Genomic DNA, 21,988 nt, shown 5'->3' with positions numbered 1-21,988 from the left:
CATTTGCACAGACCTGGAGACAAGGGGGCTGCAGTAGATTTGTTATATTGCAGGCGAAGCAAACTGGCGAGTTCAGGAACAGGAGAAGTGCCTTTCCTCTGCCCTCTTTTTGGCTTCCCATTGCATCGCTGGACCGATGTTGCAGATAACATCATCATTTGCAGAGACATGACCAGTCAAAGCAGAGACACAATGGATCAGATGGAGCTTTCATCTTAAGTCCAGATCACCTGCCTTGACATCTGACAGGAGCGTAGATGACATAAAAGCTCACGACAAAATTCAGATCGCTTTGCTGCAAGGATGACCTTTTTATGAAGGCATGCACTTTTAACTGATGTGGTAACTTAGGACTGAAAAATTCTGTAGTAACTAATATACAAGATTTGCACTGGAGAAACAGCTAGGACCACAGTCACAGTCCGACACAAAAACTGAATGCAGGTCTTTTTGTTTGCTGGTTGGAGGCAACATCAGCTCTCTGGGGGAGTTAAGTAAAGCTCTGAATCTGTCCCATTCTTAGTATTTTGAGGTCTCAACAGATAGATTAGGAGCTCATAGAAGGTCACTTGGGTTTGGCCTTCTGTTACTCCCTACCTCATTATAATGTGCAGACATTCACATTTCTTTTCTTCACCCTAGGCCTGTCTAGACTGTGAGTGCTTTGGGTAGGAATTATCTCATATGTGCAGCACCTGGCACAGCAGAGCCCTGGAGCTTACAGCTTCCAGGCTACTCAGAAATAGCTCCATGCTGGGTTCCCTTGCAAAACCAGTCTTGGACCAGGCTGATCAGCATTAAGTTCATGCAAGACTCGGAGCCAGCTCTGGTCCTGTGGTGAAAGGCACTCAGTCTGCCATCATTCTTAAACCAAACCGAGTACATCTTGGGCAATTGTGGGTCTGAATGTTTGCACTGTTCAACCCTGACTCATCCCACGGAACAAGAGGAGCAGCAGGAGGAGAACCCACAAGCCCTGATGATGGAATAAAGTTTCAAGTTAAAAGGAATAAAGGTTTGTGGAAATCCCTGAGAACCAAACCATACTATCTTCAGCCTCCTACTTCTGTAATTTTGTCGAGTCTGGATGGAGGAGAGAGATACCACTGTTGTCACCCAAAGAGATGTCAGGATTTATTTATACTGATTTTAATATATTCCTGATCTAAGGCTCCCAGTGCCTTATATTTCACTTAGAAATAATAGAAATCTCCTGTTTGTCTCTTTGTGGTGTGGTGAAACAAATCATTTTAAGGGTTACGGGACAAAGCAGAATGACCAATTTGAGAGCGTTAATACTCCTGGTAAAGGACATATCTGCATTTGCATGAGGGTAAAAAAGGCCAAGTAGGGATAGATCACTTGGGTGAGTCATGAAGTTCCATAAAAGAAACAGGAGTTTGCACTGATGTTGACCTATTAACCCCAGGAAAAACCTCCATGCACACACTGTTGTGTTTTGGGGTTTCTTTTAAAGCAATGTTTAGTCAGTCCTTAAGTGTTAGAGCACCCTTTTCTATACTCTGAAGTGTGCACCAACCACCAGCATGGTCTACTGGGAGCTCCTACTTAACAGTCTCCAATGACCAACCAAATCTTGGATATTCTCACGAAATCCCAAATTAAAAAAAGAATTCCAGTTAATACAGGTGGTAGAAGATGCACAGGAATCAGGTGTGATGCCAGAGACACTTGATGTCTGTGGTCATAGGGGGTCCACTGCAGCTTACCTCTGATTTACAGCTAGTGCCTCCTCTCAAGTGTCTGTACAACGTGCTCATCTTCACAGACTATGGAATTGAGTCTTACATCACATTTTATCTTCTCCAACTTCTGGGTGTTCACAGAATCACAGAATCACAGAATGTTTGGGGCTGGAAGGGACCACTGTGGGTCACCCAGCCCAGCCCCCTACCCAAGCAGGGTCACCCAGAGCAGAGGGCACAGCACCGCGGCCAGGCGGGGCTGGAATATCTCCAGAGAAGGAGACTCCACAGCCTCCCTGGGTAGCCTGGGCCAGGGCTCCGGCACCCTCAGAGCGAGGAAGTTCTTCCTCATCTTCAGCGGGAGCTTCCTCTGCTTCAGTTTGTGCCCGTTGTCCCTTGTCCTGTCACTGGGCACCACTGAAAAGAGTCTGGCCCCATCTTCCTGACACCCATCCTTGAGATATTTATAAGCATTTATTAGTCCCCTCTCAGCCTTCTCTTCTCCAGGCTGAACAAGCCCAGCTCCCTCAGCCTCTCCTCATAGGAGAGATGCTCCAGTTCACATTGAGGGTAACGTTGGGATTCATATTGTGTAATAGTCTATAAGTCAAGCAGGATGATATCATACTTGTATGCATGAAGGCTCCTTCTACAGCAGATTTGTAGAAAGAAATCTGCAGAGACTCTTTATGCGTTCAAGAAGATAATATTGGTGAACAATGTTTTTATAAAAAACAGGCGAAATGTATATATTCCCAGTTACCAGACAATTGCACAAAACAACTGGAAGGAACATGAAGATTTGCAACATCTCTCTTCTGCAAAGATTCTAAGAATCTAAGCCATGTCTGACAAATGATCAATAAAATTCCTCTTAAAAACTTCCACTTTGGGAGCTTCCATAACCTCCTTCAGATGTTGGAAACTCCAGCATCCCAAAAGTTTTATCTCCTAGTACCTCATCTAGATTTTCCTTTCTGTAATGTATCCCCAGCTTCTTGCCCTGCTCATGACAGACAAGGAAAAGAGGGAGAAATGATGACCCCATTGCAATGGAAAACTTAGCTTTTTCATTGGAAATTGGAGTGGCAGAATTTTCTGTTGTGAAATTATGCCAATTTACAATGTAAAGAGAAAGTCTTAGAAAACTTCATTCCGCCAGGAAATTCTAGAGTTGAATTTAGCCCGTATATAACCAGTCTTCAGCTCTATCTGAGCTTGTGGTAGGCTCTTCTGTCCCTGGAGCCCTTTAGCCAGCATTCTTTTGTGTTTGTTTAATTGACTCATCCTCAGGGAACAAAAGTTCAAATTACAAGTACAAAGGGTTTTGTGAGCAGGAATCAGCTCTGAAAAGCCCACAGCATTAAAATGTGAGCTGCTTGCAAAATGTCAGACTCTGTGAGGTTCCCCCACTTCTAACAGAGTCGTATTCCTCTTGCCATGCTCCTGCACAGGCAGTGAGTGAAGTTCCTGGAAGCAGATCATATCTGCTGGGTACTACGGTTTTCTCAGTGTCAGATGGATATCTGCCTGGGTTTTTCAATTTTCCCTGTCTTGGGTTTTCAGAGGCACATCAGCCCCTGGCTCATCTTTAATGACAGTCCTTATTCTGTGACTCTCAGCTTTCGGCATTTTTTAAATCCCTTCCGATGTTTATAGGAAAAGGGAGTAAAACCAGTTGTGGATCCATTCCAAACATCCAAGGGAAAACGCTGCTTCATTGATCATCTAGTTACAACGCGACGGGCCTGCAGATGGTTTGCCTCCAGACAGGACAGAAAATGGGACAGAATTATGGACAGCTTCTGTAGGTAACCAGTGCCTTTGCTCTAACAAAGGTTAGAAACAGGTTGAAAACAGAAGCTTTCAGTCCATGTACACCTACCAAACAAGTCAACTATCCGTGCCACTAAGGATCACTAATGTATTTCATAGATCCCAGTAACCACTGCAGAGAAGATGTTAATTTGCAGGGCAGCACACCTTTAGGAGGATGATGAAGGTGTTCGTGCTCATGCTCTTGCTCTTGTTGGGGCCTCACAGGCTGCAGGTCACCACAAGCACCAAAAGCTGGTACTTGCCATATCACTGCTGCAGTTATCAGCTTCAGCAAAGAGGCAAGGTGGTGAATGGGCTAGCTGAATTGTCTGGCTGTGACTGTGTTGCCTTAGGTACATGCTCCAAGGAGCATGGAAATCAAGCATCGAGGAGCAATCTGAACAATTGCTGCTCAGAACAAACATCATCTAGAGCTGACTTGATGCACCCACCCATTGCCGCTCTTAAACCAGACCCTTACACAGAGCACATCCACATTGTTGGCACAGAGTGAGACCCTGGGATGAGTTTTAACCCTTGGATGGTGCCTGTATTTCTTCTCAGAAGGATCTCAAGAGGCTTGTGAATGGATGTGAATGCACTGCTGATGTATGAGGAGATGCAACCTGTGCACAACACCTGAGATGGACTAGACTGACAGAGTAGATATTCTCTTTCTTTCCCAGGCCAAATGGCAATGCCCTTGCAGATAGGGTAAGAGGGAAATTTAGGTCACAGCAATCTGTACTGTCTGTGCCCTAGAAGGCAGTCAAACATCTCCAAGTTCTCCAACACCTTCCACCTAAGACAGCAATGTCAATTCTAATAAATAAATAAAAATGCTAATAATAATAATGCAATACATGGAGGCACCTCAGTCCCAAAGCAAAAGAGAATGTTGCTGCATGCTGTCTCACTGGTTGGTACTATCAGTGAAAGATTAAACTTGACAGGTCACCCTCTAATGACCTGCTCTCCCATGGCTCTCCAAAAACCATATGTTAAGCAGGAACAACTTCTGGGCCAGTGCTCATTTAGCTTAAGAAATCTCCCCCGCTTGATTCCTTGCCATGAAACGGAGTTAAATTGGAACCCATGCTGGGGAGCTGCCTAATCAGATATCTAATAAGGAAGAACTGACCTTGAACCATGTTCCTACTGTGCTGGAATTGCTGCGGCATTGAGAGAGGTAAAATACCCTTTTTGCTACCTCCACACCTGTCTCAGAGACCTCATGGTAGGAGGTCTTCTGGTTTCAGGAGGTTCCTGGCATGGTCACAAATGCTGGCAGAGATGCACATTGTGAAGCCACCCTTGAGTAACATGCCAAGGACCCCTGAAGGGACACTTGCTCCTTGGTTACTCTCTCTGACATCGTTTAGGAAGGAGGAAATGATAGATTGTTAACTGTGGAATTCCACAAACCAGAGGTCATTTCTGGTTCAGGCCTTGGTGGGCTCTGGGTATCATAGGACCAGCTTTCTCCCTTGCTTGCTCACTTCTGATGTACATGTTTACTATTAAAACAAATTAAGATGGTCATACCTTGACCCTTCATTATCCAATGTCTGAATCAGGACCTTGAGGAAAAACAGTTAGGACAGTAAACTCTCTGAAGCCTCCTACCATCCTTAACTGAAATTATCAAAAAGGGTGACATTTAAAGGAGGTTACTTTTGTGATATGGCAGTTAAGCATGTTAAATACAAAGATCTGGAATCTCTTCAGAGAGTCCCTGAGCTACAGAGAATGTTCAAGGAAAGCATCATTAAATGCTTGTGCTTTTATATTCTTGCTCTGGCATCTGCTATGGGCCACCGATAGAGAGAAGACATTAAGTGAGATGGACCATCGGTCTGACTGTTCCAGTGTTGTTCTTATGATCACTGAAGAATGGAATGAGATTTCCAAATAAGCTTTCAAACTACCGTTGGGAACCAGACTCCAATTACTTCCAGTAGCTGTTGTTTCGCTGTGCTGGATGTGCTCCACTGGTCAGAACAAATGCTGGCTGGCTGGCACCCTGAAAATTCTCCGCAGACCTTCTGATCCCTGGACTGATGTGTGAAGTGATATCATTAGCAAACGCGTAGATTAGATCATGCTCTGATATCTTCTACACATACAGAAAAAACACATTTCTCACAATCAGAAAGGAAGGGAGAAAGATCAAGGGAAAACAAGGCAAGACAAGCAGTTTCGTGCAGAAGTCCGATAATGGGAATGTTCCCCACAGCTCATTTGCAGGGCTTTGGTCACACTGATCCCATCTTTCTCTCTTCAGACCACTCTGCAGCCTTAGACAAGTTATTGGAAAGTATTGTTTCCTAAAATTCCTTTCCTGGTATTCACCCTAAATTAGCTCTTTTCTTAATTGTCTTCCATTACTTTTTTCCCTTTCTCTCAGTCCTGATCCACTTCTTCACCGCTGCCAACTCTCGCAATAGTACCGTAAGTCTTGCAATATTTAGTGTTTTACTGTAATCCCCAGCATCTGGAAGCAAGTGGTTGTGCAAGGATTCCAGCTTTCATTAAAGAAGTCTTTTGCCCTTGGAGTTGCTTAGAAAGGCTTGAAAATATGACCTGAATGTACTGTAAAGAAAAAAAAAATGAAGAAAGATAAAATCACTGAAAAAGCCAAACTACAAAGAGATGTATATACAGGAGTGAAAATAAAGATGATATTAATTTCAGGGTAAAGAATAGTGCACAAATTTGAATATTGTGGATTAATAATACTGGTGTTTGAAGCCAAGTCTATAGTGTATATACATGTTCCAGTACACAACAGCTGAGTACACAACAAGGAGAAATCAGACTGTTTTCCGCACTCACTGAGGGCAGAAGGAGAAGACACCAGACTGAATCACATTAGGCAGATGAGATATAAGGAAAAACATCTTGTAACCATAAGAAAGATTAAAAAATTGGGGTGCTGTCCTGCGAGTGGGTGGACTCCCCTTCTCAGGAGATCCCTAGGAGTTGGTAGACACACATCTATCAGAAATGGATTTGGGAGAACCATGAGTGGAGCAAGCTAGGAGCTGAGGAAAGATGGAAGAGGAATGGCTGCATGAGCTCTGAAGACCACTACCAGCCCTCTGCACTAGAACTTTCCAGTCTCCTCTCATCCATATTCTTCCTGCATAGTTCTCCAGCTTCACCCTCACCATGATGAACAGCTAGGGACAGGGAGGTGAGGCAGTGTGGTTGGAGTGATATACTTAATTTCGAGACTCCTTGTAAGGACAAACACACATAGCTCGAAGCCTTTATTGCTCACTACTAACAACCATAATGATCCCTGAGCTTCTGGAAATCTAACAACAGAAAATAGATTTAATAGGTAAGGCTGTAGCTTCCTGCAGTTTCAGGGCAGGGTCTCCCGTCAGCACGTAGATTTATAAAGTCCTGAAATATTGAACAGGGTCCTGTGTTACTCTGCGAGGATCCAGAAGGTCTTCAGCAGGGAATTAGGTAGGTACCTGCAGTCCATGTACAGAAAGGGTTACTGCTGATGTCTACCTGCTTCTGCTGTCACTAAGAATTAGGAGGTGGGATAGGGAGGGTCTGTCCCAGGCCAGTGAAACTACCCCTTTTTGCAGGACCCTGCATCATACAAGGTGCTTCCTTCAGAAGTGTCATTGGTTGCTTGCCCTTCTCGCTGCCTCAGTGCAGCAGCTTTCCAGAATCTTGCATCACTAGCACTTTAACTGTCTGATTTCCAGCCTAACTTCTATCTGCAGCCAGTTTCCCATCCCTTTGTTCCTGTGCCAACACTGGCCTTTAGCTTTAATAGCTGTCTCCTCACTTTGGTGTATTACTCCCAGATGTATTTCTAGTCACCAGTTAGATCCCTTCTTAGCCTTTATTTGCTAAGCTAACCAGGCCAAGCAATTCTAGGTTCCTCTCATCACACTGTCTCTCTACTCCCTGTTTACCTTAGCAGCCTTTTTCTGCACCAGCTTCAGTAACTTTCTCATCAGCATTAGTCACCTTGCTAGACCTCAGGAATGAAACATTGGTCTTGACTTTCATCTTTTATTTCGGCTATATCTTTCCTCTGACGACACTGGGAGCAGATGAGTACTCATCACACCTCAAAAAAGTTATATTGTAGAAGTTCTAAGCAACAACAAAGACCATACATCAAGAGTGGGGCTGCAAAGCCTATCATCTAGACAGTGACTTTCATTTAAACAAAGCCTTCAAAATCTGCAGTCTTAAGAGAGGACTTCTGTGATCATAGAGATTTGCAAATTGTAATTAATCAGGAGCCACTTAAGGGATAATACAACTCACCTGACTGTATTCATTCAAAAGTTAGTCATATTGTATAAACCAGTCATCTGCTGCCCTGAAAAGCCACCAGAAAGAGGCTGGCATCTCCAGAGAGTGGGTCTACAAGCTGGTTTTTGATAGTATTTTAGGATAGGAGGAATCTCACTCCAAAGAGACAGTCCCCTCCCGCTGGCTTTCCCAGGGGCCTGGATGACCGGGTGCAACTAGACACCTGATTCTCCAGGGAGTTACCAAGCTTTGAGATAAACTCTGGCTTAAATCAGGATGGAGAGTTGGAGCCCCAGATTGGCATTAAACATAGTCCACTGCTGTTTGGTAAAACTCTACTGAAATCTGGCAGAAAAAGCCAGCTGTAGATGTGGCAGTAGTTCATATTGACTCTGGATGGGAGTAGCATCTTGGAAGTTCACAAAAGCTTTCATTTTTTTCTGAGTGTTTTATAAGATCAAAATGAGACCGAATAAAGTATGCAATAAGTAAAAGATTTTAGCAGTGTATACTACATACACTGACTTAACTAAAGTTGGTGTTTAACTCAGCATGACTGGGTCCTGGTCTATACCTAAGACTCCTTAGGGACATTGTAGTTAAAAATAATGAAGAAAGACATCTTAAAAATATGGACAAGGTTCTCCTGTGCCTTGTAATCTCTAGCGTCTGATTGACATAACAGGAATTTTGTTATTAATTTTTGTACTCTGCTTTCCCCTAAAGGACAATAGGCACAGAGAAAACTCAACAACAATGATGACAACCCCATAAAATCCTGAGAGAAATGGGATTGTGCTGTTCTGCTCGCAGGGATTAGACGGTAAGGGAATTCTCTGGCTTTGACTTCATGCCAAGTAGTTCAGGACCTTTTTATCCACCTCATTGGATTATCCACAGGAAGTCTTCTGACTCATTAACTCCATTGAGAAGGTCAAATAGGATTTTAGCAACCTTAACCTCCCCTCAGCAAGTGGTTATGGGCTGCAGAGATCGCCTTGATTTCTGTTGCAGTGCAACAATCTCTGAAAAGACATTGTGGAAAACTTCCTGGTTTTACTTTATTTTATGAGTGGTTAGCACAAAACGGTCACTGATTATGAGGACACAGAAGCCTGAGGATTTTAATCCTTTTTCAGGTATATTTAGGACTCTGATAGCTTTGTCATTTTGAGCTCTGGTATGAATTTATCTAGCGTGGGGATTTTCAGGAGCATGGGAAACATGACTAAGTTATAATCATAAGTTTGTAAAGAAAGATGGGAGAGGTCAGGTTAAGAGAAGCACCTCAGAGAGTAAAAGATCCCCTTTAATCTGGGTAGGTCTAACTAATTTCCTTCAATTAATGAAAATTTCTATAACAAGAATGCTTCTACTCTGCTCCCAGGGGAACATGAAAGTACTTCTATTGACTGCTGTGGGGGTAAGATCACAATCTATGCAAAAGTAGAGATGGGCACCCAGGATAACCTTGAGAACTGGACAACAGTTGAGAAACAAGTCTGCTGAGGTGGGTATGTCTTTGAATGGTTGAGATCTGCAGAACCTCAGGACTCTGAGGATACTGCAGCAGGATCTACACAAGGAGAAGAAGAGGGCATTATCCATTTGAGTGCTGCTGGACTGTGGACCAAGGAGGAAATGTCATTAACCCAGCTGCTGCATATGCACCTTGGCTGCCACACTGACCGGTCATGGCAGCTTTTTGCTAGGTGACTTAGTACTTCCCAACTGCCTGTCCAGGATGTCTGTGTCTGGGTCTTTGGACAAGCTTCCTGTAGAATATAGTTGTGCATGAATGGGATTTTATGGGATCTCTGACTGTCCCACTGTGGATAGTCCCTGCCCTACACTGTGCCGTGAGATATGACCAAGCATTGACTGGGAGGTGATGGCCCAAACCCAGATCGGGAAGCAGACAGTAACTATGGAGTATGGCTCACTGGTGACCATTACATCACCCAGCACCCAGGGCCTATTATGTTTATGAGTGTAGCTGTATCCCGTGGGGGGGAGAGGGCGAGGGCTGAAAGACAAGCATGCTCTCCCCGACACATTTCTAAACAGCTAAATGAACAGAGCGTGAGCATTTTGACTCAGTAACATCTTATGCAGCCGTGGGTTTTTACTTATTTCTGCACTGTCTGGTTTGTGTTCGCACCTTGGGAATTAGTGCTTGTTTGCTGATTCAGATCAGACTAGAGAGCTCGAGGTCTGCTATCACTTAATCAGATGTTTTGGTATCAGATTCCCGCTAACCTTAAAAAACCATGGGAATTGGGGATGGATTTTACGGTTTTTCTGTGCTGTGGAAATCACCTTCCTAGTGCTGTACTGCAACCTAAGGGACAGTTCACAGAAAGTCCTTTGAACACAGATGACCTAAAAAGATGTTCATTTAAGGGAGCTGGGGAACTGCTTCAGCACTGCATTCGGCTGGGTCTTTTATGAACTGTGTTTAGCAGCAGCTTATACATAAAGAGAGGTTCATATAGTGAGTCTTTGCTTATAAAAGGAGTAAAATGTTTCCCGAGTCCTATGGGATATAAGCACAGAAGCTGCAAAGAAAACGATGGTGCTTTATCATAGGAAAAAGCAGCAATTACCCTGGTATGGAAACACTGATCCAGTTGTGGCAATGTTTTAGAACAGAAGTGGAAAAGTGAGCGAGCATGCTAAAAACACTGTTAAGGCAATTCAGCTGCAAAAAAACCCCAACCTTCAAAGTCAGAGATGTATTCCACATATTAAAAGGAAGGTGGAGAGGGATGTTGCACAGCAACATCACGTGAGGAATATACAGGCATGAAAATATTCTGTAACCTGGAAGGGAAAGGTAGGGGGAGAAGCAAAAGAGGGCGGCTGAGCTGGGAAAACTCAGATGAGAAGTGAGACCAGATTGCTGTAGGAGCACTTTTCCGTGGGACAGGGATGGCATTTCTCCTGGGAACAGCTCGCTGAATCTGGAAGTCGTTCTGCAGGAGGTAGCTGTGTGCTGGTTACAGATTGATGCAGGGGTATTGGGGTGAAACAGAGTTTCTGAAAACAAAAGGCCCATCTAAGTGATCAAATTGATCTTTTTAAACTTATTTCTAAGACTTTTAGTCTGTACATAACCCTGTGAGGGTACATAACGCTGCGTTGCAGAGGTGCTTGAACCTCATGCAAAAATTATCCAGAGCCCAGAGTAGTTGGACATGAGATTTTCTCTGGGGGAAGAGATACTGGAAGCAGGAGAAGGTGTATTTAACTGTGCTTATTGACAGCCCAATGACCACTGCACCTCTTCTCCTACTGAGGGGTTTATTTATCACTCCCTAGAGGATTAGGGTGGTAGTTCTGATTGTCCTTGCACACCACCAAAATGCGAAGCAGGGAGGATTTTGGGCACAAAGTGAAGCACAGGAAGTTCTGTCTAAACATGAGGAAGAATTTCTTCCCTCTGAGGGTGACAGAGCACTGGAACAGGCTGCCCAGGGATGTTGTGGAGTCTCCTTCTCTGGAGATATTCCAGCCCCGCCTGGAAGAGGTCCTCTACAGCCTACTGTAGGTGACCCTGCTTCGGCAGGAGGGCTGGACTAGATGACCCCCAGAGGTCCCTTCCAACCCCTACTATTCTGTGATTCTGTGATTCTGTGAGGATTTGGACAACACAGAGGTTGCAGGAAAACTGTGGATGGAAACATCCCCAGGAGTACAGCTGCGAAAAAATGGGCTGAAGATGCAAGAGCAGCCTTGCTGGGTGAGAGCAGCCATCCCTCTAGCACAGTCACCTATCTCTGGCCAAGAACTTGGGTCTAGGAAGGGTTCGTGCAAACATCTGGACGTGGCTCGGGGATTTTGCAGGGGGCTGCAGCAAGTTCAAGGTGGTTTTCCCAGAAGGAAGGCACTGCGTGGTGGGCACGTCTTCACAGGAGGTCTCTGTGGCAGCTGGCACACTGTAACTCTGCACTAATTCAGTTGAACCCTGTGCACAGAATTGAAATAAAGCTAGATCAATAAGTGCTCAGTGAAGGCCTGTATCTAGCACCATTTATCGGGACTCTGCTTCTACAGAAAATAAAGAAAAGTCAATAAAAGCCTCTGTTGGTTTTTGCATAACAAACTGGGGAAATCTACGGTTTGAGCTGGAAGAAAAGCACAAAACCTGCTGCAGATAGAGAGCTGATGTCAGCTGTCATCCTCCTTTAGAAAAGCCCAGGACAATGGCGCTGAATTGGGACCAGCCTGACAGACATCCTGGTGTTGGGAGCTTGGGTGTCCTGCCTGAAAGGGCTGAAGGGCCAGGCATTATCCGCAAAGTGAGGTCTCCTTTGTCAGCCCTGTCACCACTCCTCCACCCACGCCACTCGGCCCCTATTCCTGGTGGACCAGAACACAAAACCCGCTCCCGCCGCACTGGGAGGAGAACAAGGCAAAAAAAGAAAGCAGAGGGAGGGCTGGGAGAGAGGGGGAGTGAGAGAAACTCATCTTGAATGCGCTATCAGATAAGGACTGTTGAAATAAACCTTTTTTTCCTTTTTTTTTTTCCTTTCCATAGGGCTCTCTACAAGCAGCAGCAATGGGAGGAAATAGATAATTAAAGGGCCTTTTAAAATGGCCCCACTGTTGTCCCAGGGCTGAGAAGGTACGCTGGCAAGACAAGCGAAATACCCAGCGAAGCAGACCTTTATCTCTTCCTAATGACTCGCAATGAAAAGGGGTTTTTTTTTCCCCAGGCCCTGGGCTCAGCCTCTTACCCTGGGAAGATTTCATTCTCAAGGCCAGGAGAATAAGTTCCTCTTGTCCACTTGCAGGCGGAGGATAAATGGACAGCACTGTTGCGGCTGGGTTTTGTGCCTCCACGGCCCCAGATGTCCTGGGCTGCTAACGAAAGGGGAGAAGCTGGAGGAATTGATCCCAGACAAGAAAGTTTTTCTCCTTTTACCTGTCCCTCCCTCCCCACCCTGTCTTATGAAGGTTTATCTCTTTTTATGTTTGTTTTTGTGGGATACAAAGGGGTCCCAATCTTTTGCCCTTTCTGTCCTCGCTCCCTTCTGAAGAACCTTGCTGCAGGCTGACCCAAGGTGCTCCCAAATCCCAACCAACCTTGGTGTACCTGAAGTGGGGTGCACTTGGTCCTACATCAGCACGGGTTTGTATCTCATTCCTTGGCTCAGGTCATCAGAAACATTTCTGTCCACACCACCAGTTCCCTTCTGCAGTCTGGAGAAGTTCTTCCCCTCCTCAACACCCCGTGCCTCAGTTTACCCATTCCTAGAAGGGACAATGACCCCTTTCCTGAGCATCAAGGGGTGCTTTGATCCACTGAGACAGAGGCAATGAGTAAAATCTTCCCTTTCAGCCAGCTGAAAGCGAAGACTTGGGAAGGAGATCAACTATTCGCACCAAGGATAACCAGCTGCTACACAGCCACTAGCTCTGTCCCCAGCCGTACCCCATGAAGGAGACGTCACCAATCCTACAGCATGGTGCAAGTGCTGGCTCTACAGCACAAAGCTCCACACATCTAGGAGCAGATGGGTTGTGTCTGTGAAAATCTATATTTATAGCCTAAACAAAATAACAGAGAGTCCAGGATCACCCTGTTATTTGTGAAAGCATGAATAGTTTTTGGTCTCTCTATTCACAGAAGCAGAGTTTCTTACTCTTGTTTTTAATATTATTTGCTTATTTTATTGAAAGTCTGCATAGCTTTTGAAGAAGGACAAGCAGCCAGATTGTCCTGCATTGCACTGCTACCTGATGGCCAGTGGAATCACAGAATCACAGAACCACAGAAAGGTAGGGGTTGGAAGGGACCTCTGTGGGTCACCCAGCCCAACCCTCCTGCCAAAGCAGGGTCACCTACAGCAGGCTGCACAGGACCTCGAAGAAGAGATGGTAAATAAAAAAGTTCTTTGCTTGCTGGCCAAGAACATTTTATAGTGTTATAAACTTTTTGCTGCTGCTGTTGTACTTACTAGTCGTTTACTTCAGCCCAGGCACTGGTCAGGAGCTGATCCCCGGACATGTCTGCCAGCTTCATGGAAATGTGAAAGCGAATTATTTGCAGTCTTTTCCTCTGGCTGTTCTCTGGTGCTCTGCATCAGGCCCTGCAACGGCCTGACAGCCACAGGTTAAGCAACACCGTGCCAGACTTTGCTTTCTAGGCTCAAGCTGAACATCGTCCTGAAGTCCATACCATCCACAAACGCTGATACCTCGTCCCAAGCGATGTGCCAAGCAGACAGCAGGCTCTTTCCCTATCACCCTACTTTTTCCTGCTATGTTTTTGAAACTTCCCCCATTGCTTTTTTTTACTAAAAACATTGTACTGTTTTTACTAACTGTGTTAATGTTAGGAATTATTATTGGGCACAAACTGAGGCACAGGAAGTTCCGTCTGAACACGAGGAAGAACTTCTTCCCTCTGAGGGTGACGGAGCCCTGGCCCAGGCTGCCCAGGGAGGTTGTGGAGTCTCCTTCTCTGGAGATATTCAAGACCCACCTGGACAAGGTCCTGTGCAGCCTGCTGTAGGTGACCCTGCTTTGGCAGGAGGGTTGGACTAGATGACCCACAGAGGTCCCTTCCAACCCCTACTATTCTGTGATTCTGTGATTCTGTGATTATTAGGGACTCTGTTTCTGTGCCTCATCCCATCTCTGTAAGTCACTGCATAACAGCCCTTTTCTCTTCTCCTCCAGTTTCTGCTCTTGGAGGGGGGAAATGACAGTCCTACCTGAACGAACAAGTTGTTAGTCTCATGCAAACTTAACCTGTGCCTGGCACTGCCTTGGATGCCCTTGCAAAGTGCCAGCAGATCCCCGTGGCAGCGACCAGCACCCCTCCTTGCCCCAAGGTCAATGGCGTGAGAGAGGCCAGCACCCTGCAGAAGTACACCCGTGTCTTGCTAATGAAGGGGAAGCCTCCCTCCTGCGTGCGAAGAGACGAGGGCAGACAGTGGGAAGGAAAACCTGCCTGAGACTGGGAAACAAACTCCTGAATCTTGCCAAACATTTGAGACAGAGGAAGGAAAGTATGCAGGGAACAGAAGGACAGTGTTGTCTGACACTCTAATTAATGTAAAAACACAGCTCACTTGGGCTAGGACAGATCTTTTTACCGAGTGAAGACAGTTATTATCTGCCCTTTGCAGCTCTGGCTGTTCTTCCCCTTGGCATCTGGTTACCTGTTTAGCACACAGGTGCACACGCACTGACACACCCCTGGACAGCACAGGCGGAGTCCAGCCTGCCCGAGGTAGCGTGAATTTGTTGCGGTGTTAATTACCCTACTCAAGATATTCAGCAATTTCCAAGGTGCCTTGAGAAACCCCCTGCACAGCAGTATTTACTTTCACAGAATCACAGAATCACAGAATGGTCAGGGTTGGAAGGGACCTCTGTGGGTCATCTAGTCCAACCCTCCTGCCGAAGCAGGGTCACCTACAGTAGGTTGTAGAGGACCTTGTCCAGGCGGGTCTTGAATATCTCCAGAGAAGGAGACTCCACAACCTCCCTGGGCAGCCTGGGCCAGGGCTCCGGCACCCTCAGAGGGAAGAAGTTCTTCCTCATCTTCAGACAGAACTTCCTGTGCTTCAGTTTGTGCCCATTGCCCCTTGTCCTGTCGCTGGGCACCACTGGAAAGAGTCTGGCCCCGTCCTCCTGACCCCCACCCTGCAGATATTTAGAGGCATTTCAAAGGTCCCCTCGCAGCCTTCTCTTCTCCAGGCTGAACAAGCCCAGCTCCCTCAGCCTTCTCCTCATAGGAGAGATGCTCCAGTCCCCTCCTCATCCTTGCAGCCCTCCACTGGACTCTCTCCAGTAGCTCCTCATCTTTCTTGAACTGGGGAGCCCAGCACTGGACACAGGACTCCAGCTGGGGCCTCACCAGGGCAGAGCAGAGGGGGAGGAGAACCTCCCTCGACCTGCTGCCCACACTCCTCCTAATGCACCCCAGGATCCCATTGGCCTTCTTGGCACCCAGGGCACACTGCTGGCTCATGGTTAACCTGTCGTCCACTAGGAAACCCAGGTCCCTCTCCGCAGAGCTGCTCTCCAGCAGGTTCACCCCAAGCCTGTACTTCAGCCTTACCCCAGGTGTGGTTATCAGCGTCATGTGTGTCCTGTTTGATGATCGGAATGGCACCAAACAGCTTACGTGTATCTAAAACACATGTTCCACCACAGTCTCGGGGCTAGGTCTTTTTGCAGGCTGGTTCAGGATGGTTTCTCCTTTATTACTCGTTGGTCCTTTTTGCCTCCTGGATCACGAAAGAAGGCCTTCTGGTGGGCTGCTTACTGTAATTTTACAACTTTTTCCAGGTCTAGGTATAAAATCAAAAGTCCTTCAAAATCTGTTCATCCATATCTATTTATCATGGAGCAGAGCTGCAAAACACTGTCTAGAGATATCTGTTTAATGGATTATCATTTTTCTCTTACTAATCTCCCATGTTCAGCCAGAATTAAGTTACTTATGTCTCTCTTCTCTTTACATGACAATGCTTTTGCCACATCTCCATTTACTAATGCACCTTCTACCACTGAAGGACCAGCCGTTTTCTTTCTCCGTACCATTTCTACTTAAATTCAGAGCAGTTGTTCTCAGCTCGCATTTGTCTTTGAAGTTCATTGCTCCAATTTCATGCTGGAAAGAAGGTGCACCTCAGGATGTCCCTACAAACTCCTCAGTGTCCATCCCTTTGTTCCAGCTGTTCTAGTAGGAGGAGTTGCCTCTACCTTCCAACCTTCTCCAGACTATGAGAGTGACATAAGTGAAAGATGTATTGCCTTGAAGAAGGTCTGGGGTCTTCTGAACAGTGCATCAAGTGAAAATTTGTGTTTCCAGCTGTTCCTCTGAGCCTAGACCACTGTGTGATGCAGGGAAAGCCACCCCATCCCATTTTAACTGTGCCTACACCATCTGCTCTGTTTACTCATCTTCTTTTAATCCCAGCTGCAGGTCCTGATTCACACTGAGATGCTGACTGTGGTTGGAGACTCAGACTTACCATTACCATCAAAACGTTGTGCCTTATATATACTGTGCATTGTGAGCAGGAGAGGAAAACAGTGCATGGGGAATCTTCATGTTCTATAGGAAAAACTATACCAGATACCTAAAATCGGCTGTTTCACTACCTGCCTCTGCACTTGTTTCAAGCTCAGCAAATGGAACAGTCACAACAGCAAACAAGCTGTCCTCTGCAGGGCTAGACAAGGTCAGGAACATTTCAGTGAAAAGTTCTTTTCAGTTTTATTTTGATTGCAATCAAAATGACTAAAAATAAGTGGGATGACATCCACACCATTTTTATTTAGATCTAAATAATTGAAACACATGGATAAAAATTCTGTGTTTTATTTTCTTTCATGTGGAATTTACTCTGCCTTCCAAGCACAAAAAAATTATATGTGTGTGTGCACACGTGTGCGTGAATATGCAACAGTCATATTTATATTCTGCGTTTTAGTTATTAAAAACAAAGTTTCAGTCAAAACAAAACATGTACTGGACCAGCCAGTAATTGTTATTTATTTAGCCAGATGTCACCTCTTGGCGAATAGCTATGAGCTTTGGGTTTTAGTCATAAAAAATAATAGATTAAAACTGTGGAATGTTCCCCGAAGTGGAAACTCTGGATAGAAGGACATTGCTGAGGAAGGGAGGCCAGGGAGGCTTCTCAAGCCCTGCGTCCCTCCCTGTCCGCACTGCATCACTTGCGCCTTGCTTGCTGGCTCTGTTTCGGACCACCCCAATTTGGTCCCTCGGAGATGTGGTTGTGGGGATAACTCAATCCCATGACCCCACCCCGTAGCCTAGAAGGAAGAAATTGCACCCAGCTTGGCTCTGGTCACCCCACGCGCTGCTCCAAACCTAGCCTAGAAGGCTTTGCATCTTCAAACAGGCTTGCAACACATACATTCATGTTATAACCGCATTGTCTTGAAGTATTGCAGCAGTGTCCACATTATTTCAGACACTCTGAATGGAAAAAACCCCAGAAAATATGACACTCTGATGTGGGGACTAACAGGAGAGTAAGGTCCAGCTGCTGCATGATGCAGATGTGGCCAGCCTTCTCTTGGAGAGGACCAGAGCTGAGCAGCACACAGGTCAGCTTGCCGGTGCCCTTTGGTCCCTGGCCCTTTCTTATTTTGTGCTGCACTCATACTTTGAATTCCTGCCCAGGTCTCTTTATGGATATACAATCCATGTGAACTTCTACATCAAAAGACAAAGAATTCATTTGGGTAATGGAAGTAAGGGAAGGGAAATTGCTTCTCCCTTCTTTGTCCATCCCAAGGTCCACTCAGTCACCTTTAGGGTCAAGCCAGGAAGAGCTAGCTCTATAATTTTGGAATTTGGGTGCCACACTCGTCAGCAGCTGAGTACAACTTATTACCTTGACCGTCTGCAGCAAAGACAGGTTTTGCAAATTATTTTGGTGATGGTGGCAGTTGCTTTGAGTTCAATGACATGAGGAGGAGGGGTGGGGGCAACGTATAAGGAAATACGAGACAAAGCTTTAATGTCAGAATCATAGAATCATAGAATCATAGGTTGGAAAAGACCTCTAAGATCATCAAGCCCAACCGTCAACCCAACACCAGCATGCCTACTAAACCATATCCTGAAGTGCCACATCTGCACGGTTTTTAAACACCTCCAGGGATGGGGACTCAACCACCTCCCTGGGCAGCCTGGTCCAATGTCTGACCACTCTTTCAATAAAGAGATTTTTCATAATATCCAATCTAAACCTCCCCTGGTGCAACCTGAGGCCACTGCCTCTAGTCCTATAGCTAGTTACCTGGGAGAAGAGACCAACACCCACCTCACTACAACCTCCTTTCAGGTAGTTGTAGAGAGCGAGAAGGTCTCCCCTCAGCCTCCTCTTCTCCAGACTGAACAGCCCCAGCTCCCTCAGCCACTCCTCATCAGACTTGTTGCCCAGACCCCTCACAATCCTCGCTGCCCTTCTCTGGACACGCTCCAGCCCCTCAATGTCCTTCTTGCAGGGAGGGTCCCAAAACTGAACACAGCACTTGAGGTGTGGCCTCACCAGTGCCGAGCACAGGGACACGATCCCCTCCCTATTCCTGCTGGCCACACTATTCCTGATACAAGCCAGGATGCCGTTGGCTTTCTTGGCCACCTGGGCATACTGCTGGCTCATGTTCAGCCGGCTGTCGACCGACACCCCAAGGTCCTTTTCTGCTGGGCAGCTCTCCAGCCACTCCTCCCCAAGCCTGTGGCATTGCATGGGGTTGTTGTGACTAAGTGCAGGACCCAGCATTTGGCCTTGTTGAACCTCATGCAGTTGGCCTCGGCCCATCGATCCAGTCTGTCCAGATCCCTCTGCAGAGCCTTCCTACCCTCCAGCAGATGGACACTCCCACCCAGCTTGGTGTCATCTGCAAACTTACTGAGGGAGCACTCAATGCCCTCATCCAGATCTTTGATAAAGATGTTAAACAAGACCAGACCCAAAACTGAGCCCTGAGGGACACCACCTGTGACCAGGCTGCTCTTGCTCCTGTTGCAGGCTGGCAGGGAGGGAAGCCAGGTGTAATTGCACTGGAGTTTAAGAGGGGTTGGCCCTGTGCTTCAGTCAGCTCCTGATTTTCATGGCAGTGACAGCCCCTCTGTTCCCAGCATAGAGGGAGCTCAGCGAGAGCCTGTAGAGCCAGGCAGCCTGGCGCAGACCCAGGCTCCAGTGACATGACAAACACTCTGCCTCTCCACTGCTCAGCAGACATCCAAAAGACAGGGAGAGAAAGAGAGATGCAAACAGCTTGGATTGGCATGACAAGTGGAGAGGAAGCTTTTCCCCAGGGATTGCAAGATTGCTTCTACACCATATGCCTGACTGTTGAAAGCCACCTCGCAGCATGTGTTAGCATTCGCAATTATCCGTGCAAGGAAGAATAAGAGCTGCATCTTTGAACAAGGAAGTGAAAAAAAAAAAAGACAGCCCATCACAGCAGTTCTGTATTATTCCTGACCATGGACAGGTTGCATCCAGAAGCATGAAGACATCTATGGAGCTGAAAGTAGGAGAATGATGGGCAGAGGAGGGAAGGGGGGGGTGTGTGTGCTGTGTTTGGGGGTGGCTGTTGATTTACAGGAGGACAGAGGGAGTTAAACGCTATGACCTGAATGCACTGTGGCACATGGCTAGCAGACCAAAAAGGTTTTGCAGACAGTAGTCTATGTATGCTGTAAAGCACGTGGTCTTCAGTCAGGGGTTACACATACCTCTGAGCAAGGGTGGAAAATGGCGGTGACGGGCAGATACCCCTCCAATCTGAGAGTCCCTTGCAGCTGAGAAAGGCAAAAACAGCACAGGGATGTTCAGGACCAGATGTCAGCTGTGTCTACAAAGGTCTGATGGGATTGGACTTTTTCCATCCCAACTGTTTTTCAACTCAAAACTGATTATTTGGTTAAACCGAAGCTTTATACAATGTTCCTGCTTTATTTAGCAAATTGGAATCTCAGCGGAAAAAAAAATCGCAGTGCTAAAATAACATTGTTTCAGCTAGATCTTCTGTAAAACTGAGGAAACCTTGATTTGGGGCAGATGATTTTGATAATTTCTTCGGACTCGGGAAATCCTGAGCATGAGCTTATTTGACCAAATGAAAAAAATCTAAAAATCTGCATGTTGAAATTACCCCTCACATATACTGTATTTCTCACTCCAGTGTTCACTCATAGAGACAAAGAACACACATTTGAAATCCTTGGTGCCTAAGGCTCCCTCACAGTGCTATGCAAGGTCTGTTCTTCACATTCTGATTTGTAATGCTACTTTCAAGGACACCTCTTCCAGCCCATTACCTTCATGGCCTGAAAATCATTGTCTGAAAATCATGGTCTGCCTAAATATGAAATTTTAGTTTTCATCTGAGAACACCTCACCTGTCAGGCCCTGTCTGTTTTTGGGTGCACCTAAAGCCTCACTAAGGATCTACACTTCTGCTGGAGGATATACCCTAAAACATGCAGTTCTGTAATAGTGAGCTGTAATTGCTCACTAAACTCTCAGAAAACTAGTGACCTTTCTTCTCTGGTTTAGTTCTCAGCCAATTAAAAGAGCCAAAACAGAGGTGCAAAGACCACCAGGGTCAATGGAAGGGAAGAAGCAGGACCATGCAGCAAGGAGCCCTTCAGCTGCTGTGAGCTGCTGGATCAGCCCAGCCATCTCATAAAACCTCCTCGTTGCAGTGTGTCCCAGGCACTCCTACATGGGCTTCCACACGTGTCCCAATCATGGAAACACTCCCACTCTCTTTATATCAACAAGCTGGAGAACAAAATGAGTTTGACTCGCCACCACCAGAATAACCCAGCCATTGACCTTTAAGATATCCTGGGCTGGACTTTCACCGCAAAAGCTGCTGTTTAAGCTATTTCACTTCGAAGAAAGTATTTCAGTATTCATTGCTGAAAGGATGGGGACCCAGGCATACGTGACCTACGCTGTAGCAATGAATAGGAGACCAAGTCCTGAGCGAGGCGTCGGGGCTCGCTGAGCAGCACGCAGGGAGAGCAGGCATCTGTTCTGCTCCAAATTACGCTAGTCTGCTACTGTGGCGTTAAAATAAGCATCTAGGGAGGAGGAGGGAGACGACATCTGCGGGAGCAGAGCTGGAGGTTATACATGAACTTGGACAGGTCCCAAGGAATTTCACCAGCCTATTAAGGAAGCATTTACATCAACCACAAGTTGCTTAATGTTTACTATGTTAAATAATCCAAATTCCATGGCACTCTTTGTTCTTACGCATGCAGGGGGAAAAAGTGATACCTATAAGCAGCACTCTCCAAGCTTTAATAACTTTGGCCATATTTGCTCGCTGGGTTCTGGTGGCTTTTGTGCACTTACCCAGAAGAGCATTGCTCCTTGCAAAGCACGCACTCCTGGAGAGACAGGTCGTGCTGAGGGGCTGCCAGACCTCCGTGCCAGGACCGTCCCAGAGCCGCTGAGGTGAGAGTTAAGCTTCTTTGCCTGAGAAATGATATTATCAGCTCTTTTCTCAGACAAACCCCATTATGCCTGAATAGAGATGGAGCAGGGAGGGATATAGGCAAAAAGACGATAATTATTCCTTTTTTGAAGCAATATAAAAGAGAGCCAGGACTTCGGCAAGAAACCTGAGGAGTTAAGAGGCAGTGCTGA

The sequence above is a fragment of the Opisthocomus hoazin genome, chromosome 5 (assembly GCF_030867145.1).
Source record: "Opisthocomus hoazin isolate bOpiHoa1 chromosome 5, bOpiHoa1.hap1, whole genome shotgun sequence".
NCBI classification, from domain to species: Eukaryota; Metazoa; Chordata; class Aves; order Opisthocomiformes; family Opisthocomidae; genus Opisthocomus; species Opisthocomus hoazin.
The sequence above is the reverse complement of the archived record's forward strand: the minus strand, read 5'-3'. Positions refer to the sequence as shown.